Genomic DNA, 22,472 nt, shown 5'->3' on the forward strand with positions numbered 1-22,472 from the left:
CCTCATTCAAACTAACACAACCAAAACCATACGTGGGAATGTCTAGCAGGTGTTTAAGAAAAAGGATTTTGGAACACGAGTATGCTATAAAAACAAAAAATCCTAACAATGCTTTGTTTAAATACTCTATTGTGTGTATTAATTGGAAAAAGTTCACTTTTTCTGTGCTAGACGTAGTTAAGCAGGATATAAGGGGAGGTAATTTTAAAAATTTGGTTGCCCAGAGGGAGGCTGAGTGGCAATTTAGGCTGATCTCCTACATTTATCCTGGTCTTAATTATCATGTTAATATAAAATGTTTTTAAACAATAGAAAAGTGACTATAAATAAGTTTTAGTTTTAGCTTTTCATAACATGTTATGTGTTTATTTTCCTACAAGGGATATTTTTTTGTATATATTTTTAAGTGTATATTTTTCTTTTTAAGTAGTTTAATATGTTGCCAATTTTAATTAATGAGTTGGGTCAGGTGATTGGCTTATGCTAATAGTTTGGATTATTTAAATGTGTACTGATATGCTTTGATGTTTTTGTTTCTGAGGAAGTCTGTTAGACGAATAGCAAAAATTAAACTTTGACTACGTTAAAAACTTCAATTTGGAGTCTTCCTTGTGCATTTCCTTCGGTGCTTTTTTGTTCTATGATTTAGAGTTGCACCTTCGCCTGGTCTGCTGTATTGTTTAGTACTATAGCCATAGTAACTATCTGATCTACCGACTATAATCATCCAATCACATCTCACATAATACTCCGCAAAGATTTTTAAATCTAACTTTCCAAATTCATATGTTTTTAAATGTGTAGTTCCAATTAAGAAACTATCAATAACAAACAGTCTGATGACCCTGTTATGGAAGTTATGTCTCATGTTTATTCATTACAAAATGCATATTAACTTGTAGTTTCTTCACAGATTAATCAAATAAAATGTGTGTAATATGTTTATGTCAAAGGACAACTGAAAAACAGATGCATGATTGTACAAGATATAGTTTCACATAAGTAGTAGCTTTATATTTCAAGTATCTTACAACTACATTATTTCTATTAGCAAGCTGTAGTGTACTTGCAGATAACTGAAGACAAAGTAAGTGCTGAAGGAGTTAAGGGATTATAAAGTTAAATGCAAATGTCTGTGCTGCTGCTTCGGTGCCTTCCTAAAAACAAAGTCTGATTAATACACTGAACTTTGTAGACTATTAATCATTTCAGCACTATATATTAACTTTGCGCAGTTACTCATAAAATAACTTGACAACACGTACAATACTGTACAGTTTACAGCTTTTAATGTCTGAGATTAAACTTTTCAAACAACATGGATGATCTCCAGTATACAGATCTAACAAGAAATCAGATCTAGCACTATTCACTTTTACTGTCCTTATATGCACTTTTTATGAAAACAGTCTTTTGATGTTGATGCAATGCAGTCTGTTGTTAAGCTACTTTGTGTTCTGTTTCAAGGTGAAATAATGTGACAATCTAGGGAGTCCTTCCTGTTCCTGTTTCCAACCCAGTAGGGAGTTGTTCATTTCTTGTACCTGGGTCTCAGGAATTAAGGAGTTATCCTTATCAGCATTTCCTTGAAATTGTACCAGACACAAAAATGTTTTGTATTACATATACAGCTGGATGCCCTTCTGCTTCTCAGCTAAGAGCAGTTTAACCCTTTAATGCATACATGCTAGCAAACAGAAATGTACATGCATTTAGGTGACTATATTTTCCTACCTATATTCTAGCAAACAGAAGTGTGCATGCATTTAACTCTACATATATTCTAGCAAACAGAAGTGTACACGCACTGTTATATTTAATTCTAATAAACTGAAGTGTATATGCACTGTTATAAATATATATATATATATATATATATATATATATATATATATATATATATATATATATATATATATCTAACAGGGATGTTACATTATGTTTGAAAGTTAGTGAATTGTGTCAGGTATCCGTGGAAACAAGATTAATCAATGGTACGCTCTGGCCTTCTCAGGCTTGAGGATAAGTCTTTGCAAGGATGTTTGTGAGATAGTGTGTACTGGTACTAAATGTTAAAAGCTGAAGGCCAAGAAATCTTAAACATAGGTGGTCTATGTTTTAAAAAGGCACATTTGTGAATTGTTCATGTGAAGCTCTAATTGAGGATCATGAGGACATAAAATATTTAAAAAATTAAATAATTTGTTGAAAGCAATGTGACATCAGAGTTTTGGATGCACAAAATTGATAAGAAAAAGTGTATAAATGAAGTTTTTCCTTTATTCCTTGTGACTGATCTGAACATTTTACTAGACAGTATCCTAGCACTCTCTATGGAATAAACAAGTACTTTGCACATCCTGAACCATTATTCTTGACTGAGACTGAAAGGTAAAACTCTTTGTTATATATTTGTTACTTTAACAACCCTAATGGTGGGAGTATCTTTATGGACTGAACTTTAGTCAGTACATTAGTCCAAATGAGATCCAAGATATTTTTCCCCGGTATTAAATTTTACCATTTGAGTCATTCCACAGTATAAGACAAGATTGACAAATTCTTTAGCAAAGTAAGAGCAAGTACATAGTGACTCCCAACATATTCCAGGGTCATTTAAATCACCCAATAATAGTATGTCACCTTTACAATTCAGACAGTCATCTAAATTATGTAAATACTCCCTATGCAAAGTATTGTCCATATTTGGTGTATAATTTGACAGTACTATATACAGCTGTTTTGCTGTACCTGTACGAATCTGAACAATCATTGTCTCATACATAGGGATGATCTGATAGAGCTATGCACCCATAAAACTACCTCCACCACCGCTTTATCTTTGCCTTGAGCATCCATACTTAACAAAATCTTTTAAGTGAAAAAGAGAAGAATCGCAAGCTTCTGTTATCGCTATGAACTTATATTATGTAATTTGGTGAACTTAATTCCTTAGCTTCCAGCATTACTTAAAATACTGGTTACTGGTTCCTGTGTCACTTTACATTCTCTTTTTGTTCCAATACTAAAAAAAGGACCCAATCCGTCAATAATTTTGCTCGCCATGAAACTTGCCCCATAGGTACTTAAGTGAAAATTGTTTTGAGCAAATAGCCGATAATCATGAAAACTCCCTTCCCAGTATTTTAGTAATTGCACATTAAATGTCAATGAAGTTTCTCTTAACTAGTTATTAAATGTATGAGCCTTAGTGCATAAGTAGTCTGTCCAAGAAAAGGATGGGAAAATGTCACTCGGGATATAATGGACATTAATCCTTTCTAGATATTCTATTATAAAGTAATAACCAATGAGTGGGTGTGGGTATATTGAAGATTTACCCATGGGTGGTGTGGTTTGATCATGAGGGTGAAGCCTGAATGATTAAACAAAGCTAATTGTTGGTAAATCTTCAATATACCGAAAATCATGAGTCAGTAATTGCTATTATACAATGACATTATTTAAGAAAGAAATTACTTTTCTTAAATAAATGTCTTTGTATAATGGTGACTTGGTGCTCCTCTGTCTTCTTTCCATATTTTTCTGTGTTTGTTGATGTACTGCTCATGTGTATGGGACTTACGTTCCCATGCTGGCACAGTACATTGGTGTTGTGGAAAGCAAGCAATGGAGAAAGGGGGATCTTTGATGCTTTTTCTTTAATTGAAAAAAAAAAAAAAAAAATATATATATATATATATATATATATATATATATATAATTCAGATAGTTTAGAAGAACAAGAGTGACAGTGCAAAAATTCAAGGAAAAATCAGGTACATTGTTTAGTTTTGTAGAACATACCTGTTTTTCTCTTGTATTTGCTGTGCCCTCCATACATACCTCTCAACCTCTTATCTCAAGAAATGTGGACAAAGCCATAAATAAAGGGGGGACAAAGGTTCCAAAAGGGGACTGATTGTAAATGTTGCTCTTATAAACTTAGAAAGCTGAGAGAATAATAATTGTGTTATTGTGCATTGTCTGAAAGTCTGAAACTGAAATGAGTGCCATTATTTAGTGACGTCATTCCTCAGTGATTTGTCAGAAAGCCACAGATTTTATGAGGAACAGCTAAAAAATATGAGGCAAAAATCTGAATAGTTGAGACTAATGCATCTGTATCATATACCAATAGAAAAAAAGTCTGGCCATTCAATGGTACTTCAGTGACTGGACTTTTTTCTATTGGTATATGCTCAATTTACAAAGGGTGTGCTGGTTGGGCTGACCAATCAACAAGCATGTTTTTGAATACTAATGAGCTATCATTGTACAGTACTCAGCAATGAGTTCATCGTATTCTTCAGGTGTGCGTGTTTTAAATCATTAGTACCCACATGTATTAAATATGGACTATATGCCGGTTTCAATAGTCTCAGTCTCTGCAAAAGTTTAGGAGTGTCCACTAATCTCAACCTTGGGAGAGCAGATATAGTAAGACAGGACTTATCCATTGCTGATAGTTCTTTAATAACAGGTTTGAGTATTGAGTCCCCCAATATTAACACTTCATGTGATTCTGTTACCCCTTGAACAGTTATCTTTTCACTTTCTTTAACATCAACATAATGTAATGCATCATGAGGGTCTGTCTGAATTATCCTTTTAATATGTCTCCTGATATTCTTATAACATGCATTTGATTCGGGTGTCAATACAACAAGAGGATAATTCTCTGTGGTTGCATAATCTAAATTTACAATGTAATTATTCCCAATCTCACTTAAAGCCTTTGCATGATTAACTTCCATTCTGTTCTTAGATGTAACGGCTTCTGGGTATAGACACACAGGCGTATGTTCTTGTACAAATAAACTTCAATCAGCTCTGTCCAGAGAGACATGTAATTCATCTGAACTGAGGTTATCTATGGAATTGTTTTATTTATACTCTGTCAGCTACTCCATCAGTAGTACTTAAATCTGACTGGAGTTCAGAAGTAACATCCACAACAAACTTGTTTGCCTCATCACATCCAGTAGTTTTGCTTTTTTTGTAATACAGTGTCTGGTTCCTTTCTTCATTTTCTTACCCTTAGCTTCTTTCTTTGTTGGAGAATCTGACTTACCTAAACTCTCAGTCATACTGTTATCCAGGAGTAATTTCTGATTAACATTCTGTCTATGGCAACCCGAACACACATAAGTCGATTTCCAAACAAGTATACAGAAATTGTAGTAAATGCTTTTCTAAAATGCACATGCAAGGATCTTTATTATTATCACTAAAGGACTTATCAATGACCTTCAAAAGTTCCAATAGTTTAGTGCAATAGGACATACAAATTTAGTGACTCCATGTTTCACTGAATGTTTAACAAATAAAGTACATTAATAATTAACACAAGTAAACCACTGAATAAAATAAAAATGCTGCAAGGCTGAACAAACCACACCACTTTAACGTAGAACAATATTTAATCACCGCTTTCGTCAAACCAGACTTCTTCAGAAATACAAAACACACTGAAAAGGCACAATATATAGACATTAAAAACAATTAAGTTCAATTGCTGACAATTCCATATGATACAAGCACTAAAAAGGGCAATGCTTAAAAAACACATTAAACAACATTAAACCTATTCTTATTAACATACACCCTGTGATCTTTTAAAAAACATTTGATGTTGATGGCATTGTTCAATCCAGGAGGCTGATCAGCTTTTAATCCGATCTGCCATCTGGTTTCTCTCTGTTCAAGATAATTTTTAAAATTACCCCCTCTTAAATTCAGATGTCCCTGTTCTAAAATGGAGAATAGGAACTTTTTAAAATTATGACACACAATACTATGTCTATATAATGCATTATTCGAATCCTTGTTTATGATATCATACATATGTTCTCTAATACTGGTCATTAAACGTCTAGTGGTCATACCAATGTAAAAAGAACAACAAGAACAGCAGACAGCAATGTATATCACCCCCACACTTTTACATGAAAAATAACTGGAAATAGGTATAGTATATGGGAGATGCGATAAATATATGAATGGTCCCTTTGAAATATATCTATACATGTTGCATGTGAAACATTTATGCATACCTTTAGTACCCGTTGGACCGATATTGTCAACAACGAAATTGTCCCTACCATTTTCAAGTAGGCTCTTTAGATTAGAATTTTTCTTGTATACAAAATTAGGATGTTCCCCCACACTATTAAAAAGATCATGATTGCCCTTGACTATCTTCCATTTGTCAACTATTATGTTCTTAATAGCTGGAACATTCCTAGTTATATGGTTTGACGAAAGCGGTGATTAAATATTGTTCTACGCTAAAGTGGAGTGGTTTGTTCAGCCTTGCAGCATTTTTATTAAATAAAGTACATTCCTAAACTCCTTGTAAAGTTAAGTGTGACAAGTTTAAAAGTTAAGACTTATGTACCCCCCTTCCTTCCTCCGCCATGTGTCGCAAAGACACAAGAGCCTGTTCTTCCTGGGCGAGAGATTTTTAAGCAGTACAGGCTCCTGTCCAATTGGATGGGAGCATCCACAGCCCCAATAACATCAACAACCCTTCATGAAGTTAAAAATAAAGCAAACAACTGTCGCCCTGTTGTCCTTAAAAGGACAGGAGGCAAGACAGAAAATAATCATGAAAAGAAACACCAGCTGTTTGCCCTTAATTTAAACACAGGTCCTCTGAAAAATTCTCTGATTTTTGTAGTTTTATCCATTGATCTGAACAGCTAGTTAAAGCTTCTATTTTTCCAGCCTTGTTATTTGAGTCGATATATTCCTTTCATTTATTTTAAACACCTCTGAATACATTTCATTTATATTTTTCCTCTGCATTACTGGAAACCATCTCCTATACTAAATAAACAAAAATCAGCACACACAGACCAATATTTGTAGTGCTTTCATTCTACTTTAATAATAAATCTAGAACTTCGTCTGCTGTACTAAAGCTGAAACTTAAACCACTATTTGCTGACTAGGTGTATGAGTCTTCCCAGACTGAGTTTTTTGTCTTTTCCTTTTCTGGTTGACTTTCTCTCAGGTTCTCCAAATTTCCTGTTTGCTGACATCCAGGCAGTGTAATTACTAGCCAGTAACAGGACTGTACCTAAACTGACAGTTTCAATGGGACTTTTTTAAAATTTCTGTTTTCTCACTAGGAGAACTTAAATTAAACTGTTGATCGGTATGCAGCAATCTTGGAAGTCCACATTTATGTACATTTTGACCACCAAAGTACATCCATCTGATGACACCTACCTATGCCTATGCATAGACTGTGCACTTTCATCCTTGGCCTGATCAGGAATTAGACACAAGCAGAAGTGGAGCAAACATCAGTGCTTTCTGCTACCAAGTGATAGGAATAAATGTTTGCATGAAATGGCACCCACATAAATAGCACTACCACCAATGATGTCAGGAGACTGAGACAGTTTGGGGTGGTGTCACACTGCTGCTGAACAGTGTTTTAGTTCCTGTTTCCTCCCTCTGTGTGTACCTGCCCTACCTTACACAAGGTTCTGCAATGGTCAGCTTGTGCATCATCTTGCTTCCATGGCAACTCAAGCTGCTGCCCAGGGACGAGCTGCAGGGTTTGTCAAAGTGTGTGTACCTAATCCTCGCAAAATGGTAATGCCTATCCTTGCCAGTGCAATAAAGCACTTGAGCCACTAACTGAACTTGTGTTATATGGTCTGTAGTTAGGGCTTTATCCCTGTATGCCACCACTGCAGGCTTAATGGGGTGAGGAGGATCTACATACATAAGTCTAATTCATTCCCACTTTGGTTCAACATTTACAGTGAAAATGTTTTGCTCTCAGGCTTCCCACCTTGAGCTGTTAGTTTTGAGGATACAACTAATATGAAAAGTTAATATAAAGAAATTGCATTTTAGTTAGGTAGATGGCCCCTCATAAAGGAAATGTGCTGAAATTCCCTATCCTAATAGCAAACAAATAACCTCATTTCACCCCATAGCAACTATAACCACCATATACTTTACTAAGCATTTACAGCACTAGTCACTCATACAGGCAGCCAATGCATAAATAAATACATATTTTTATCAGTACCCACAACAATGCAACATATGCTTTTATCTGCATGCACTAACAGTAACATACCATAAAGTGTGTTATTGCTACTACTAATACCAATATGCAGCTCCAACTTTCCCTACCTGCTAGGTCCAATCTTCTAGCCAGCAACACACTCCTTATGACCTAAACCCATGATCTCTGCTCATGGCAGGTGACACTGAGCCAAATCCAGGACATGCAATGCCACACAGAAACAGACAAAAATCCACTTGCACATAAACAACATAGTTTCAGTGTTGCTCTTCTAAACTTAATTAGCATTAGCAATAAAAGGTCAATTCTAGAGTCATGGATAGTACAATCCAGTCCAGCCATACCAGACATTACCAAATCCTGGCTAAAAGATTATTGGATATCTAATTTCATATGAGACAAATATCACTGTTTCTGCAATAATATACTTAGAAATAGAAAAGACAGAGGCGTAGTACTACATGTTAAAAATAATACTACAATACAAAACTAATTGAATCTAACTTCGCTCATAGTGATATTGACCCAAACTGTCTACTGATTCAGATTATATTGGGAGAAGCCATAAAGTTAGTGCTGGTTACATTCCACCTCCCATCTCACTAAGTTTATATGATTATCAGCTTGACCTATTCCTCAACAAATTATGTAAGGAAAAAAATTATCATTGAAGGGGCTCGGTCTGAATTGGCTAGCCCCCCCCGCCAAAAAAAAAAACTTAAATATATCCCTTTACAAATACAGCCTAAATCAGGTAGTATCTCATCTGTGAATAGCATCCCTTCACTAACACAATAACATCAAACTTCACTCAGAGATGCATACATTCTGTTATATTACCAGACTCACTCAGTGACAGCAATCTGGTTGTGCCATTTTTGAATAACCAAAATCTATACTGAAAACAGTCTGCACTACACAATGAACGTGAAACAGTAAACTGGGACATGATACATAATGACTGCAACCCAAAAGATGCACTCAATACCTTTTAAAACATACCATAACTGTAAGAAAATGGACTTTTCCCTCAATAACAAATAAGAATCAAGACTACTATATGCTCTTGGCTTACATCAGAAATCAAAAAGGTGCTGAAGTAACACAATCTAACTTGGAAAATCTGGAAATCAGACCAAGTCAACAGCAACAACAAAATTCAATATTATAGTCTCAAATGGCAAGCACTCATTACCACAAATACAGCTAAAGCATCCTACATAAGAAACTAACAACTGTCAAGCATAGGTAACCCCAAAGAACTCTGGTAAGTACAAGAAAATATGACAAATGTACTGAAACCAATATCCACAAGCCACGGTGGTGCAGCGGTAGTGTTGTCACCTCACAGCAAGAGGCGCTCCCATACGATTCTCGGCTGGAGCACCTTCTGTGTGGAGTCTGCATGTCCTTCCCATGGTCGAGTGGCATTTGAAAGACATGCGTGATTGGGCGTACCTTCATTGAAGGTTGGGTATCGGGCTGGCACCTCGGCACTGTAAAACTCTACTGCCAATCATTAGCTGACTGGAGTTCCACTGTGGCAACCCCTAACTGGGAAAAACCAAAAGAAAAACAACAACTGAAACCAATATCCCTTGATCAGATAACTTTACAGCTAGATATATAAACTAGCATAAAGTCCCTCATATTCTCAGTCTCCCACAGATTGCATAACCTCAAAACCAGAAGTACCACAAAATCTGATACCATATTTCTGATATGTGACCTCCCACCCTTTAACTTCAAAGCCATCACTGGCATTGATAGAAGTACAAAAAAGTGACATAAACAAAGCAGTTAAACACTCTACACTACCCCAGAATTTATTACCATGCCCACAAAGTGTATTTATTAACTAGTAAAGCATTATCAGTGTAACACTTAAAGCAGGATCCATTCCTCCTTACTCTTGGAAAAATGCCTATCTTGTACCATTACCTAAAATCCGAAACTCTTCTTCTGCACTGACCTATAGAACAATCACTAAAGTATATTCCAGAAAAATTATGGAAAAATTACTTTACAACTATTTAATGGAATTCATCTCAAAATATCACCTATTATCAGACAAATAACATAAATTCTGTAGCAAATTCAATATACAAATAGCACTATTTACTGTAACTAACTAAATTCTTCAGCAAATGCAAAAGGGACAGCTAACAGTTGACCTAAAACATGCACTTGAATCAGTTAACCATGATTTCCAACTCAAAATACTTACAAATTTCATTTTGACAGTGACCTACAGTGCCTCTCTGCTTCTCTTGTGTAATAGAATATTTTTCATTAAACATGGGCCTAACACCTCAGAAAATGGAACCTGGCCATTAGGAGTACAAGAAGGTTTAGTCCTGGGACCTGTACTATTCTCCATTTTTATCAGTAACATTCTGACCTACCAAACATGAACTGTAAAAAATAAAATAGTTTGTTATAATCCTAGATCAACAGCTAACATTTGCTACATGCAGAATATTACTAAAACTACTCACAGCCATCTAAGGCTAATATATAAACATTATAAACAGTGAAATCTTCCACCTGTAGACTCAATGAAAGCCCTGTTTCTACAGATAATAATGCCCACAATAGAATATTGCTTACCATTATTTGCTTGTAACTCAGCCCATAACACCTATATTCTTCAAATGACAATAAACAAGATCTACAGATTCCTATCTATAGGTGGCCCAAAAGACCATTGCTGCCATTCTTTGGAAAATCCAACTGGTTGACAGTGATGATATGGGCCACACTACTCCTCAACTGATTCACATTCAGACCAAACTAGTAGACTGCTGCTGCTGTTAACCTTTAGCAAAAAAAAAAAAAAACTTGCAGTGCTGACAAATCAACTACTCCACTAAACTATATACAATGCAATCCTATCTAAGCCACACTTTTTCAAACTAATAGGAGAAAAAGCTTTCTCAAAGTTTGTCCCAGCAGCCTGTGACTTTTAATCCAAAATATCATGAAACTTCAGAAATTAAGTTCCTTTAAAAAATAACTAATTCAAATTCCTATGAATGAATACAAGTGTTTAAGCATTAACACATAATAGTAACTTACCATCAAGCAGCATGCTTATACTTCCGTAGCTGATTGCAGTCAGGCCTACTTCCTTGTGTACTCTTAAAACTGTATCAGTGCTTCAATTCAGCTATCTTGTGCTGCTTACCTTTTAAAATGATCAATTGCTGTTGCTGTACTCACGTATTATCTTGGTATTATGTTTTGCATAATCTCATTCTGTATCTACTGTCTTCTGTTCTATTTGTATTTATTTACTGTTGTACTCGCTATGTTATACAACACATAACAAATGCAGTTAACTGTTATAAACTTGAAACTGCCAAACTGGCACAGGTCATGGCTGGAAATGGTCTATGGATCAGTCAAACAACCTGATTAACAAAGTAAATAGGTTCATACACTTTGGGAACTTAATCGCCTAGGCCTTGTGCTGTTCTCTGCATCAGTGAGGTGTTTGATTGTGTGTTCCACAGGATAATTGTGTAATAAACTATATATGACCAATAAGATGAAAAAAGTAATATATAAAGGAATGAATTTAGAAAACATTAGACAGGCAAACACTGAATGCCAAATATGAATCAGTGTGCTGCAGGTGAAAAAAGGCTAGCTTGCTTTGTGCAGACCAAGATTTCGTGGGCTGTATAAGCAAGCAGCAGAACACTAAGGGCATTTCAGCAGACAAGAATGCAGAAGACAAAAATGATAGAAAAGCTGCACCTTAGTAATACTGAAATCCATGAATTGGCTTGTTTGCTATCGGTGAATTTTTTATTCAAACTAAAGGAAGGTGAGACAATCCACCATTGGACCAGTAATCAAAGAGCTTCAATCCTCACCACTGGCAACAAAGGGGGATGTACACTGACAGGATAACAGGTCCACACACAATATTTCCAGATGCAGCTCTCTGCATCAAGTACAATTTCCCTTAAGAGCAGACAGAGACCACAGTCAGTCTGAGGCTGGTTTCTCCCGATTCCCAGTAAGATTCCCCACTTGCACAGCTATAGAATTGAGATCTCAGTTGAATGGCCAAGCCAAGACCTCCAGCCCACTCTCTGTCTGACCAGTGCTTTGTGTCCCTGCCCAAGTAGCTGACACACACACTCTTTAAGGTTTGAGTTGCACACACACACACACACACACACACACACACACACACACACACACACACACACACACACACACACTCACACACACCTGGGAAAGGCTGGCCCAGGTTTACTAGCTATGCCCTCTTTTGTCCAGACTATAAGGTAGTTATCGCTGCCACCAGCTAACTCCTTATCAGCTAATTTAAGGCCCTTAACAAAGGGTGTCCAATCTTACTGTGTAATGTTGTTGTATCTTTTGGCTTTCCCCAGTTAGGGGTCGCCATAGCGGAACTCTGGTCCACTAATGATTGGCAGCAGATTTTTACGTACCGAGTTGCCAGCCCTGATGTACAACCTTCAACGAAGGTACGCCCATTCATGCATGTCTCCACACAGAAGACATTTTAGCTGAGAATCGAACAGGACAACGTCTTGCTGTGAGGTGACAACGCTACTGCAGCACCACCACCGCAGTATTAATATGAATACAAATGGTAGTTTGACCAAGAGCAAGGCTGTTAGGAGTGGCCAGCACAGTGTCACCAAATAAATATGCAAGTACTCTCAAAACTTAAATATCTCTACACAGATCAGCCACAATGAAGGGTTTAAATATATTTAATAAGTAATAAAAGAACAAGAAAATACTCAATATGTATTCAAAGTGCCATCAGATTCAAAATCACAGGAAATGTTTAAAACAACTTTGCAGGACAGTCTAAAATAAATAAAGAAAAATATCTAAACTAAGCTTTACTATATTCCTGACTGTATCTAAGAGAATTATACTGTTCCCTAGAAACTTACTTCATCAGAGCAGGGCAGATGTGTGGTGAAGGGCTCTTGCCAGGTCCAAGACTGAATACAGAATGCTGTGTCTCTCTAAGAGCCCTCCCAAATTAATATCTCAAATATTACTGCTGGGATAGCTTGCAGAATGACATCATTTCTTGTCATCTGACTACTAGTTTCCAGGCCAAAACCCCCCCATTGCTAAATGTTGGCAGCATTTAGCGTCTACCTGCAAAAATATACAGACAAAGGCTTCTGCTCAGATCTTTGGCAGATGCTGGAAGTCATAAGACAATTACATTCCTTCATGCTTCAAAAGTAGCAATTAGTTCACTCCAAAGACAATACAGAAAGCTTCTAGTACAGACTTTATGTATCTTGCTGCCTTGAAACTGAAGGATACCATCTTTTATTGCGTAGCCATAAAGTAATTTAATTTCAGTTATTTTTCTGAAATTAACCTCCTGTATTCCAGTTTCCACTATTAAAATAGATACATTTAAAGAGTTACAATAGTGCTAGTACATTTCTGTTCTTTTCTAGTAGGGCACACTGTGGTTACATTTCAAGCATAAGCACTTTACACAATACTTTCTCAACACAAGCACCTGTACAGAACAGTCTGATATACACATGACATACAGTTCTAATGCATTTGTAACACAAGCATCTTACATTAATCATTTCAATATTCACCAATGACATATAATTATTTACAAAATTCCAAATAGCTGTGCTGGCAGTATCTCCCCTTTGTCACAAAAGCACAATGCTCCCTATCAAATAATCCAAATATATGTATTGCAGAATGAGTCAGAACACTGTCACATGTGGTCAATGAAAATATGTAGTATGCAGACATCTGATGTATGGATATAAGTGTTTCAAGAACACCTAGGGCTTGGCATGCTATGCATAACGAATAGGCATAACTTGCTGACTATTAATATCAGTCTAATGATATATATTTGTTATCTTCTTTGCAGAGCAGGGATAGTAGTGAACATAGGGCATCTGTAAATTTATGTAGTGAATTCTTGTTGCACTGTAGAGTATACTAAACATTCTTACTGTGTTTGCATAATGTAAATTGGTTCCATTGATCTGCATCTCCAATTTTATGCTAAATAAAGATGTCTTATTGATTGAAACAGCTATTAGATAGCAACTGTAGACATGCATATCCAGTAGAATTACTTAAAACAGCAAATGCATGTAGTAAAATATTGTACAATATGAATGCAAGACAGGGGCCATACTCTGTATGCACAGGTTCTTCTTTTCCCTTTCACACAGTTGCAGGAAATTCTTTGCGATACTGTATGGAGTTGAGTGAATGAAAGTATTTAAAGATTTGCATATATAACCCTGTGGCATTATGTTATTACATAGTGGTATACCATGGCTCCTGCAAGTGTCGTGTCCATGAATGCCATGAACAGAGACCAAGCTAATGAATTTTTAGGGAACATGTTTTATTTAGAATAAGTACTGTGCAATGGGTGGCACAGAGGTGCCGTTAGGGACAATGTTTAATTTCCAATAGGTTACTGTTACATGGATGGCACAGTGGTACAGTTCAGGAACATGTTTCTTTTAAAACACATACTGTGGCATGGGTGGTAGAGTGGTGCAGTTAGGCAACATGTTTAATTTAGAACAGGTACTATGGTATGGGTGGCACAGTGGTGCAGTTACAGAATGTTTAATTTAGAATAGGTACTGTGGTATGGGTGGCACAGTGGTAACTTTAGGGAACATGTTTTATTCAGAATAGGTACTGTGGCATGGCTGGCACTGTGGTACAGTTCGGAAACATGTTTCTTTTAGAACAGGTAATGTGGCATGGATGCATAATCATGTAGTTAGGGAAAAAGTTTCTTTTAGAATAAGTACTGTGGTATGAGTGGTAGAGTGGTGCAGTTAGATAACATGTTTAATTCAGAACAGGTACTGTGGTATGGGTGGTACAGTGGTGCACTTAGAGAATGTTTCTTTTAGAACAGGTACTGTGGCATGGGTGGCACAATCATGTAGTTAGGGAAAAAGTTTCTTTTAGAATAAGTACTGTGGTACGAGTGGCACAGTGGTGCAGTTAAGCAACATGTATTTAAAATAGGTATTGTGGTATGGGTGGCACAGTGCTGCAGTTAGAAAACATGTTTAATTTAGAATAGGTACTGTAGCATAGGTGGCACAGTGGTGCAGTTATAGAACATGTTTACTTTAGAATAGGTACTGTGGCAAGGGTGGCAGAGTGGTGCAGTTAGGGAACATGTTTAATTTAGGGAAGTTAATGTGGTATGGGTGTCACATCACAGTGGTGCTGTTAGAGAACATATTTAATTTAGAATATGTACTGTGGTATGGGTGGCATTGTGGTGCAATTAGAGAACATATTTCATTTACAATAAGTACTGTGCAAGGATTGTCAAAGTGGTGCAGTTAGAAAATATGATTAGTTTAGAATAGGTACTGTGGTATGGGTGGCACTGTGGTGCAGGCAGAGAACATGTTTAAGTTAGAATAGGTACTATGGTATGGGTGACACTGTGGTGCAGTTAGAGAGCATGTTTAATTTAGAATAGGTACTTGGCATGTGTAGCACTGTGGTACAGTTAGGGAAAATGTTTAATTTAGAATATGTAATGTGGCAGGGGTGGCACAGTGGGGCAGTTAGGTAACTGTTTCATTTAGAATAAGTAATGTGGCAGAGGTGGCACAGTGGTGCAGTTAGGGAACTGTTTCATTTAGAATAAGTAATGTGGCAGGGGTGGCACAGTGGTGTGGTTAGGGAACTTTTTCATTTATAATATGTAATATCATGGGTGGCACAGTGGTGCAGTTAGGGAACATGTTTTATTTAGAATAAGTAATGTGCCAAGGGTGGTACAGTGGTGCAGTTAAGCAACATGTTTTATTTATAATGGGGGTACTGTGGCAAGAGTGGTATGGTAGTGCAGTTAGAGAACATGTTTAATTTAGAACAGGTACTGTGGCATGGGTGGCACAGTGATGCAGTTAGAGAGCATGTTTAATTTAGAATAGGTACTGTGCGCATACCACTGTGGTACAGTTAGAGAACATGTTTTGTTTAAAATAAGTACTGTCATGAGTGGTAGAGTGGTGCAGTTAGACATGTTTAATTCAGAACAGGTACTGTGGTATGGGTGGCACAGTGCTGCAGTTAGATAATGTTTAATTTAGAATAAGTACTGCGGTATGAGTAGCACAGTGGTGCAGTTAAGCAACATGTTTTATTTATAATAGGTTCTGTGGCAAGTGTGGCACAGTGGTACAGTTAGCGAATAAGTTTTATTTAGAACAGGAACTGTGGCATGACTGGAACAGTAATGCAGTAAGTATCATTGTTGCCTCACAGCAGGAGGTTCCCTAAGTCAAAGGTCTGTGTGTCTGTGTTTGCATTACAGAAGGAAGGCCTGGCAATCTGCTTCCATTTCCTGATTCCTAGTAAACTCTTCAGATGCCAATTCATATTCATAGGGTGACTATAAAAGTTAGATGAGACTTGTAAGCGTGTGTTAGAAAAATATGTATTTGAACATGTATAAAGTGCTAGTTTAAAAGCAAATAGTATATAATGCATTTTATTCTATTTACAATATGGCAATAAGAATGATTTTACATGTAATTGCTTAAAGCTTTGGAGCTGCAGTGTATTTGAACTCTGACCCTGGCAGTAGCCAGCTCAGCAAGCTTATGTTTTCACTAATGATTATCTGCTGGGTCAGGAAAACTGAATGTATAAAGCATTGAATATTCTTATTCCTTCCTCTGAGATAATTGACCTTGTGAATGTATCAGAGATAAGACACAGCTGCTAAAGTAAAAGTTGTTGCAAGAGTGAGCCGACCATTGTATTCAAGCTAGCCTGAGACCTTGGAAGAGTAACATTTACAGAAAGACATTATAATAAACCAGGTGCTTTGCAAGGCTGTATTATTCCCATGGGAAAACTTTTAAAATGTATAACATCAGCTTTTTCTTATAAATAGAATATTGTAGACTATAGTGATGTAGGTGCCCTGTGACTAACCACGTCAGTAAGGTGGGCACAGCCTGAATGTAAGACTATATAAAATTGTGCATTTCCTGCATCATGTCAGACAAAACTCTGTACTTGTATGGTTTTTTGCCTCCTGGTGTACACTAGTAAACTTTTGCATCTGAGCCTCCTGTGTTGTTATCATTTGTTTTTATTTAACAGTTTGGTCCTCCTTGAACCGGAATTCCCTTGGTAAGCTGCAGGTCAGAGTGTATCGGTGGTCGAATACTGCGCAGGAGAAGTTACCAAAATGGTTCTTCTTGAAGCACAAAGACCTCCGACTGAATTGTCGTCTTGAGAGGCTGGCCACTTTCTGATCTGCGGTCAAGAGCGGTCTCGAACTGGTCGACCCAGGAGGCTCAGGTAGGAAAATATTTGCCTTTTTTCTGTTTGAGATCAGGGACTAGGTTACAGTAAATGTCATTGTCAGAGATTTGTTATACAGATCAGGGACAAAAGGAAATTACTGTATATTTTGTCAGAGATCAGGGAAACAGAATAAGGTAGACAGTTATTCTAGATAAACTGTGTAAGGAACTGAAATACCACGTGGTGAAAAGGGTTACGTAACATTTTTAGAATGGGAAATCAGTGCACTAAAAAATCGCGAGATCCGCCCCTAACTGATGACGCAAAATATATGTAATTACAACGGACTGATAATGTAAGGTATTATACAAAATGGGTTAATAAATACGGATTTGATGGTAAATTAAACAAGATTTCATTAGTTAAACTTTTAAAACAGCTTAAATCTGACGCAGAAGGTCAGGCAAAAAAACAACACCAATTAGGCATTCCTCAAGCACACAGGTGGATTGAGGAAGTAAACCGAAGGGAACAGAAAACTAAAATGCAAAACATTATTTTTAGACAAAGAGGATAATAATACAGTAATAGCGGCCCCTCCTCCCCCTCCAATGCCTTTTCAGGATATGAAGCAGGAGGACAAGCTGGTCCACCTCCACGTTATCCTGAAGTTACAAAAGTACTAAAACCATTTGTTAGAGATCCTATTAAAACTAAGTCCCGGACACGTAAAACACTTGGGGACACAGACTTATATCAAATAGGGAAAAACACACTAGAAGAGAGAAAAAAAAAAAAAAGGTGAGTGCTTTAAGTGCAGTAAGAAAGGACATTTAGCAAGGAATTGCAGGCTAAATAAAAAGGTGACTACAGAAAATAAAGGTGATGAGGACTGACTATATGATAGTGATAAAAATCAAAAATCATCAGGGAAGGAAAACAAACAAAGGGCAAACGTAAATGTAGTAGAAGGAACAGAGAAAGTGCAGGCAGATGTAGAGGATGAAGAAAGTGAAATTTTAGATTTGGCATTACTGAGCTTGGAGCTCTATTTGGCAGACACAAAACCGGAAGTTACACTTCTGGTGGAAGGAAGGGAAGTGAAATTCTTGTGTGACTCAGGAGCATCACGAACTTTGATACACCCTTCAAAGTTACCAGAATATTCTGAATCACCTGACTATATATTAGTGAAAGCAGCAAATGGACAGCTATATAGGGAGCCACTCTCCCATGATATAGCAATAACTGACCCGGTTTCAGGCATGACTCAGAAAAGTAAAATTGTAGTTTCTGCAAAATGTCCAGTAAACTTACTGGGAAGAGATCTTATGCAGATATTTGGCATAGCGGTAGTCCCCACTATGCAGGGAATGGAAGCACAAAGACAAATGGATACTTTTGTGGTGCAACCGGAGGGTGAAACCTTTTACTGGTACAGCCAGGACCTAGTTACGACTGGTCCAGGGGCAGTGACCGGAGAACTGATGAATGTAGCCATCAGTAAGGCCCCCTCCCTTGACACTGACCAACAGCATTTGTTACATTGTACTCTATACTACTGTAGCATGCCAGGACCTGATAAAGAATATGAGCAAGAATTGTTCAAGAATCCTGCTAACAGATTAGTATTACGAACCTTGTATTGGGATACTGAGGGAAACAGTGTGGTAAGCTGTTCACTACCTCAGGAATTCATGACACTGTACAAATCTAATAGACTACCACATGTCAGCTTGACAAAGAATAAGGATGTGAGATGGGCAGACTTAGGAGAAAAAGTAACAAGATGGGAAAAACAAACTGATTTAGAATTATCAGAACAGGGAATACAAAAACAGAAATTGAATTGGCTAACACAGACACATCCAGCTGTACACTTACAAACTAGTGAAGACAGCTGATTAGCACTCTTATTAGAAGAAGAAGAAAAAGCCTTGTGTGATATACCAAACATTCTTTGGTCAACAGGTAAATCAGATGTAGGACTTATTCAAACAGCAGGACCAGTAACTATTACACCAAAATCAGCATTTAGACCACAAAAAAGACAATACCCCTTGAGGAAAGATGCAGAGCAAGGAATCAAGCCTATAACAGCAGCATTACTCAAGGAAGGAGTACTGGTAGAATCTCTTGATTCACCATGTAACACTCCTCTATTTCCTGTTAAAAAAGCAAATGGGGAATGGCGGATGGTACAGGATTTACAAGCTGTAAACAATGCAATAATACCCAGAGCACCTACGGTGCCAGACCCACACACTTTGTTGAATGATTTAAAACCACAACAAAAATATTTTACTGTGGTAGATATAAGCAATGCTTTCTTTTCAATACCTATACATCCTGATAGCCAGTATTGGTTTGCATTTACATTTCAGGGTAAAAGATATATCTATACTCGGCTACCGCAGGGATATTGTGAAAGTCCAACGATATTTGCACAAGAAATGGCAAGTAACCTGGCAGGGTTTACTCCACCAGGAGGTAGTCAGATTCTACTTTATGTAGATGACATCTTGCTAGCAGCCCCTACCCAACACCAATGCAGGGAAGATACGATAGCATTATTGAAATTTTTAGCAGCACAAGGACACAAAGTAAACAAAAGTAAGTTACAACTCTGGAGAAAACAGGTTAGATACCTAGGATATGTAATATCCAATGAAGGTAGAATATTAGACGAAGACAGAAAAACAGCGATTTTACAGGCACCCAAACCAGCAACCAAGAAGGAAATAATGTCCTTCTTGGGAACAACTAATTTTTGTCAAAGCTGGATATCAAACTATGCTTTAGAATCTGCTCCACTGGCTAATTTAATATATAAAACACCAATGGCAGCACAAGATGTATTACAATGGACACCTGAAGCAGAAGCAGCTTTCTGCAGACTAAAACAATTGATAGCTTCATCATTAGTTTTAGGACTTCCGAATTACCACAAAAGATTTTTTCAGACCGTAGATTGTAAACAGGGATACATGACGTCAGTTTTGACGCAACAGCATGGGGATAAGCAACGCCCCATAGCTTACTATTCATCACAGTTAGATCCAGTGGCATGATCATTGCCTCACTGTGTGCAAGCAGTAGTCGCAGCTGCAATGGCAGTACAGGCTTCGGCCTCAGTGGTGTTGTTCCACCCTCTCACATTGAGAGTGCCTCATGCAGTCGCGATAATTTTACTGCAAGGGAAAATAGCATATCTATCTCCTGCTAGACATCTTTCATGTATGACCATACTGCTGAGCCAACCTCATATGGTAATTGAACGTTGTACAACATTAAATCCATCAATGTTACTTCCAACTCCTGTGGATGGCACACCGCAGTTGCCTGCAGGAAATTGAGCAAATAACTTTGCCCAGACAAGACCTTACTGATATGCCCTTGGATAATGCCAAGGTGACATTTTATGTGGACGGTTCATGCAGAAAGGGTCCTACAGGGAAAAATCTAGTAGGGTATGCAGTAGTCACAGATACAGAGATTTTAAAAGCCCAACCCTTACAGCATAACCTGTCTGCTCAAGCAGCAGAACTGATAGCCTTAACACGGGCTTGTACTCTAGCGAAAGATAAATGTGTAAACATATATACTGACAGTCAGTATGCTTTCTCTACAGTGCATGTTTTTGCACAACAATGAAAAATAGGGAAATGATAACATCTACTGGCAAACCGATTAATCATGCACAACTTATTTTAAACTTGTTAGATTCCATTCAGTTGCCTACTAAGGTAGCTATTTGTAAATGTTTAGTTCATACAAAACAACAGGATGCAATTTCAAAAGGAAATGCAAAAGCTGATGCAGCTGCAAAGCAAGCAGCCTCAGACTCAGAAATTTTACTTTTAACCGAGGAATTACAACCCTCTGAGATTTTAGATTTAAAAATGTTAAAAACAATGCAGACATTAACTACAAAAGCTGAGAAACAAAAATGGGAGAAACGAGGTGCAATCCTCGAAAATGGACTGTATATCTCCAAAGAGAAAAAAACAATATTGCCGTCTAATTTATTTAGATATGCAGCTTTGTTGAGCCATGGGCAGTGCCATGTCTCAACAGGGGGGATGGTACAGTTAGTAAATCGAATATTCCAAACATATGGGTTTACAAACTACACACAAAAATTTTGTGCAGCATGCCATGTCTGTAATAAACATCATGCACAAGGAGCATTCAAACCCAAGCAAGGAGTTTTCCTGTACCACCATATCCATTCCATACTATCTGTATGGATTTCATAGAACTGAACAAATGTGAAGGGAAAAAATAACAAATAAAACTGTTTTGCAGTTGAACTCTTTTTCAGATAAAAGACAGACCAGACCATTGGAAGCAGTGCTGACCCCAGGGTCCTGGGTTTGGTTAAAGGTCACAAAGAGGAAGAATTGGGCGAGTCCAAAGTGGGAAGGACCGTACCAGGTACTGTTGGCGGCCTACTGCAGTCAAAGTTGCTGAGAGGTCCCTGGGTCCACCTGACGACTGTAAACCGGTAAAGAATTTTCAGCTTGATAAACATTTTGTGACTGACACACAACAAAGGCAGGATGGCCAAGAGCGAAATGAGTAAAACACAGATCAACCCGAAGATATTGTTTAATCATCTTGCTAACTATGCATTTATTGACTATGATTGTGATGACTTTTCTTTTGTTGTGGTTCTTCCTACATATAACCACACAAGTGAAAGTGGAGAAACGTGATGAACTGTCTATAGACTGGCATCCAAACTTTAACACATACCTAGCTATGAAGCGTGTATATGTAGAGACTATGAACATTTCAAATTGCTGGGTTTGTACTGCCATACCAACAGCATATGGAGGACTGTTGATGTCCGCTGTCCCTTGGGGATAAATGAGACTTGGGAAAATTTACTTTTTGATACAGGTTCTGTAAAATCACAGGACAAAATTGCATTGTATTTGCCTATTACACAGAGGGGAATTGTATGTTTTTATAAGAATAACACACTCCAAGTGGGTTGGAGTAACTGTAACATAACTATATCTTATAAATGCTATATTAAAGCCAAAGATAAAGGCACTGTTTGTAACACAAATTATGATTCATATTTGAGCTTAATGAAAACAACATT

Source organism: Protopterus annectens, chromosome 9.part0 (genome assembly GCF_019279795.1).
Source record: "Protopterus annectens isolate FY-2018-M chromosome 9.part0, PAN1.0, whole genome shotgun sequence".
NCBI classification, from domain to species: domain Eukaryota; kingdom Metazoa; phylum Chordata; order Ceratodontiformes; family Protopteridae; genus Protopterus; species Protopterus annectens.